A 6,000-nucleotide genomic window follows, 5' to 3' on the forward strand; every position below is an offset into this window, starting at 1 on the left:
CTTACAATTTTTTCTAACTCATTAAAGTAATTTTTTGGAACTTTGATTGGCAGGGCACTAAACAGATAGTTTAGTTTTGGTAGAATTGTCATTTTTATTATATTAGCTCTACCTATCCATGAGCAGTTGATATTTGCCCAGTTATTTAAATCTGATTTAATTTGTGTGAGAAGTGTTTTATAATTGTTTTCAAAAAGTTTCTGAGTCTGTCTTGGCAAATAGACTTCCAGGTATTTTATATTGTCTGAGATTACTTTGAATGGGATTTCTCTTTCTAGCTCTTCCTGCTGTATCTTGCTAGACATATATAGAAAAGTTGAGGATTTATGAGGGTTTATTTTATAACCTGCAACTTTGCTAAAATTGCTAATTGTTTCCAGTTGTTTTTCTTTGAATGATTTCTTGGGATTCTCTAGGTAGACCATCATGTCATCTGCAAAGAGTGAGAGTTTTGTCTCTTCCTTCCCAATTCTAATTCTTCAATTTCTTTTTCTTCTCTAATTGCTGATGCTAATATTTCTAATACAATATTGAATAGTAGTGGTGATAATGGGAATCCTTGTTTCACCCCTGATCTTATTGGGAATGCCTCTAGCCTCTCCCCATTGAATATAATGCTTGTTGATGTTTCAGATAGATACTGCTAATTATTGTAAGGAACAGTCCATTTATTCCTACACTCTCTAGTGTTTTTAATAGGAATAGATGCTGTATTTTGTCAAAAGCTTTTTCAGCATCTATTGATATGATCATATGATTTCTGATAGGTTTGTTATAGATATAATTGAGATATACTAACAGTTTTCCTAATATTGAACCAACCCTGCATTCCTGGGATAAATCCTACTTGATGATAATGTATTATCCTAGTGATAACTTGTTGTAATTGTTTTGCTAAGATTTTATTTAAGATTTTTGCATCTATATTCATCAGGAAAATAGGCCTATGATTTTCTTTCTCTGTTTTAACTCTTCCTGGTTTAGGCAACAGCACCATATTGGTTTCATAGAAAGAGTTACGCAGAGTTCCATCTTTCCCTATTTTTCCAAAGAGTTTATATAGAATTGGAACCAATTGTTCCTTAAATGTGTGGTGGAATTCACTTGTGAATTCATCAGGCCCTGGAGACTTTTTTTTTAGGGAGTTCAATGATGGCTTGTTGAATTTCTTTTTCTGAGATAGGGTTGTTTAGGTATTTAATCTCTTCTTCATTTAACCTGGGCAAGTTTTATTTTTGTAAATATTCATCCATTTCACTTAGATTATCAAATTTATTGGCCTAGAGTTGGGCAAAATAATTTTGAATTATTACTTTAATTTCCTCCTCATTGGTGGTAAGTTTACCTCTTTCATTTATGATACTAGCAATTTGGTTTTATTCTTTCTTTTCTTAATCAAATTCACCAGAGGTTTATCAATTTTATTGGTTTTTTCATAATACAACTTTTGGTTTTATTTATTAATTCAATAGTTTTTTTGCTTTCCATTTTATTAATTTCTCCTTTAATTTTTAGAATTTCTAATTTGGTACTTAATTGGGGATTTTTGATTTGTTCTTTCTCTAATTTTTTTAGTTGCATGTTTAGTTCATTGATTTCTTCTTTCTCCAATTTATTCATATAAGCATTTAGAGCTATAATATATCCCCTGAGAGTCACTTTGAATGAATCCCCTAGGTTTTGGTATGTGGTTTCATTATTAGCATTATCGAGGATAAAATGGTTAATTTTTTCTATAATTTGTTTTTTGGTCCACTCATTTTTTAAAATAAGGCTATTCAGTTTCCAATTTGCTCTGGGTCTGTATCTCCTTGGCCCAGTATTGCACATGACTTTTATTGCATTGTGATCTGAGAAAGGTGTGTTCACTATTTCTGCCTTTCTGCAGTTGATCATTAGGTTTTTCTGTCCTAGTACACATCTCATTTCTTTCTTTAATATTTTATCTCTCTTTATATACTGGCAAACATATCTGAGTTTTCCTCCAACCTTCCAAAGCCTTCACTTAACTCTGCCATTCCCTCAAATGATTGTCCTATATCTGTTTTCTTCTGAAGCCCCTTTTAATAAATAAGAAGTGTCCACAGGCCCAGTGGCCTCTCTCTCTGATTGACTGTTGTCTTTCTACACTAGAATGTAAACCCCCAGATGGCAGCATCTATCTCTTTCTGCTTGGATTGTATTTCTTGAGTTTAGCCCAAAGTTTGGTATACAGTAAGCATTACTAATCGCTGATTGACATCCCTTGACTAGATCTACTGCTTCTTGTCCCTCCCTTCCAATGCCTTGCTGCCTCAGTTGGCCTGGTCTGACTGCTCCATGGTTCACAGGAGGTTGACTAGCAATCTTCTCCACTAAAGTCATGTGACTTCTTCCCATGACTATCCCTGTTCCGTACACACCAGTCTTCTTCCTGCCTCCGTGTGTGGTGTAGGCTGTGCCTTTTGCCTTTCTCATCTTTGCCTTTAGAATTCCCAAGTCCCTTCAAGACAACTTGTATCATTTCCTCCATGAGGTCTTTCCTGATTCTTGGTATCTCCAGATGTGCTTCCACTCCTCTCCTCCCTATTACTTTGATTTCCTTTTGCTAATCTCCTATACTTAACTGTCTCTGCAATGTAGTATTTCTCCCATTGAATGTAAGCTACATGAGAGTCATCTTGGTTATTGTCTCTCTAGTTCCTAGTACAGTAGCTGTGGGTGCTTAATACATACTGGACAGGTTGAGTTACACCTAATAGCCCAGATTTGATGAAAGCAGAATACAATGGGACTAGCTCCTCATCATTACTGTAAGCCATCACACTCAGTGAAAAATCATTGAGAAGGGACCCGCTTTCCTCATCACCACTACAACAAATTGTTGAAAAACTGCCATCAACAGGGATATGGACTTTGGAGTCCTAGGCATGTAAACACTCCCATAGACCCCTATCCTGCTTCAAGAAAATTCTTACTACCAGAATCCAGGGATGGGGATGGAGAACAGGAAGACATTCTCAACTACCAATTGACTTCCATTCACAAGGCAGACACCTGAATAAGCTAAAGCATGATGATACCCTGAGGGAGAAGCAGCTTGCATCAGATGGGTCAAACGATTGCCCTCATCTTGGAACACCACCATCTCTTTCTTCTCAGATCCCGATAGAGATACTCAGTTCCCTAAACTCCAAAGCCTTGGAATTAGCAATGTTTCTAACTCGGTATCCTCAGCCACTCTCCTGGGAAACAGACCCTATGGGGATGCAATGTGCTCTGTGGGCCTGTTTCTATACGTGTTCTCCAACCCTTGTCTGGGCAAGAGGTCAGAGATCCAGAACGTAGAATAAGCTGTGTTGTTTTGACATAACCAAGGTGGATATTTGCTTTGTTTTACTAGACACATTTATTATTTTTTTCTTATATTTTCAATTGGGGGGTGGAGTTGGAGTGAAGAATGAGAAGGAAGAACATGATTAATTAAAACAAATAAAATACTTAAAAAAGCTAAGATCCGAGGGAAAAATAAAGGAGTTGGCATATGCAAAGAAAATGGCGTTTTGCAGAGATTGGAGAAAAGAAAGCATGTGGGATGTTAAAAGGAGATTTAAGACATGTCTTTTCATTTTTTAAATGAAATTCTCCCCTATAAAATTTGACCTAATGTATTAAAATGAGGATATCATTTGTATCTTGACTGTCTCCCAGTCAGCTATACCTTCCCATTTTGAGTCAACTGCAAATGTAATGAAGAAGTTTATCCAAGTCAGTAAGAAATGAATTGAACAGCCACGGCCAAACATATTCCCTGGCACACTCCGTGGGAGATGGCTTCCTCCCAAATTGATGTGGAACTATTAATGATTTCTCTGAAATCAGACATTCAGTCATTTCCAAATCCTAATACAATCATTGTCTGCTCTTTCCTCTTCATCTTTTCCACAAGAATCTCGTGAGAAATTTTTACCCAAACATTTGACTAAAAACTAAATAAGCAATGGCTATCTCGAGTGGCTGACCCACTAGTGTCCTATTGGACCTAAGTACACATTAGACCCAATGCTGTAGGGACACCCCTGGGGAAGCGAGGAAACCAGATCTAGCATGACCTATGAACTGAGGAACAAACCAATCAAAAGACTCTTGTTGATCCAAAACAAGCCAAGATGACTTAAGAAAACAACATTGCTCTGTGAAATTTGACAGCCTTTTTTTGTTTATTTTGCTTTTGGTTTTACTAAAGAGAGACTAAAGAGAGTGAGGAAAAGAGGGGAGAAGTGAGGCTGAGAGGAAGAAAAAGATAACTCATCCAAAGAGCAACAAATGACAGACTAATTGATACCTAGTAGGTTTTGGTTGATTGGTTTGCTTTTTTTGGGTCCCCTCCCACCTCCCCCAATTTGGTTTGAGATGTTGTGACTGCGGTTGTCTTTCCCTTGGAGACTAATTTCTATCCAGGTAAGAAGATAACAATGAAGACGGATGATATTTCTAGAGAACTTGTTTTTGTTAAATAATTTATATCCATCATCAATTTGATTTTCAGGATAACTCTGCAAAGATGGAGTTATTACATTTTTCACTTTACAAATATGAATGTTGACTTTGGACACAGTTTCAGAACTTGTCAGGGTCACACAGCTGCTAAGTGTCTGAGGTAGAATTTGAACCTTGCTTTTCCTGAATCTGAAACAGCAAGGAGGTCAATTTTAACTTAATATAATGAAAATGTTATGTGAAGCCATCACATTCACAATTTGACATCCTAGTTTCTTATGCAGGCAGTGTAGTAGTGAGATGGAAAGAGACCTAGACTTGAAATAAGGAAGATCTGAGTCCACATCTTACTTTAGACACTAATTAGCTATGTGATGCTGGGCAAATTATGATGGATAGATATTAAGTTATTATGTTTCAAAAAAGGAGCTGAGTGCTATAGATTCAAGAACAAGAAAACAAACTTCCTACTCTCAAGGAACCTAAATTCTAAAGAGGAGGCAAAATATAAAGAGGAAACTGGAAAGAAAGAGGGATGAAGCAGCTGGTGTGGAAATGGAGGTAGCCATAAGGATGAGTTGGAATGAAAAATGAACATCATGGTTGGGCCTTCCCATGCTATTGTGCTTCCATGGAAAGGAATCTTCAGATTCCTTCAGAATGGAATCATCCCTTTGGAGTCAGGAGCAAGCAGGGAGGATGTAGAGCAAGCCAACAGATCTTTCAGATCTGAGAAAGACTGAGAAAAGAGGACCAGACCTCTCTCAACCTCTGTTTTGTCTGGAAATGAAAGGATTGGATTCTAGCTACTAAAATCCTCTCTGGCTTGAAACATATGATCCCATGATGCTGTTTTGCATGATGAGGTAGAAATGTTGTGAAAGAAAACATGGACAAGAAGAGCAATTGAACTAGTCTAATGATGCACAGGAGAGGTCCATGCTGCAAATGACTTCATTGTGAGGTCATTGATAGAGCGATTCCCAATGTATCTCAAAGGAGTTGGACATGTCATGGAACTTTTTTAAACAGAAAAATAATTGAGAGAATTCAACCAATAATCCTTATGCTTAGCATTCTAATTTTTATTAAAAAAAACTTTATGAGAATAATATCAAGGTACCTTCAGTCAACCCTGATGAAAATACAGCTAGGCTTTCACAAATGATGTTCTGGAGCACAGTATATTGTTGCCTTCACACAATTGACTGAAAGCTGCAGAGAATGCAAAGATACCATTGTATTTACTATTTTTTGTATATAAAAAAACTCCTTTGGATTTGGTGGAGCAAAACACCATTTTAAATAATCTTTTCCAACAAGGGAACTGCCATGAGTTTATCAAAAATCATATAAAATTTCTTTCAGCCATGTAATATTATTCATAACATTATTTAAGTGCCTTTATGGTAATTAATAACAGGTAAGGCATAAAGTAGGCAAACATATTCTCCAAGGTATTTGACCTTTCATGGAAGATGGACTCTTGCATGGAGTCCAAACAAAAGAAAGATTTCCTTG

The sequence above is a fragment of the Macrotis lagotis genome, chromosome 1 (assembly GCF_037893015.1).
Source record: "Macrotis lagotis isolate mMagLag1 chromosome 1, bilby.v1.9.chrom.fasta, whole genome shotgun sequence".
Taxonomy (NCBI): Eukaryota; Metazoa; Chordata; class Mammalia; order Peramelemorphia; family Peramelidae; genus Macrotis; species Macrotis lagotis.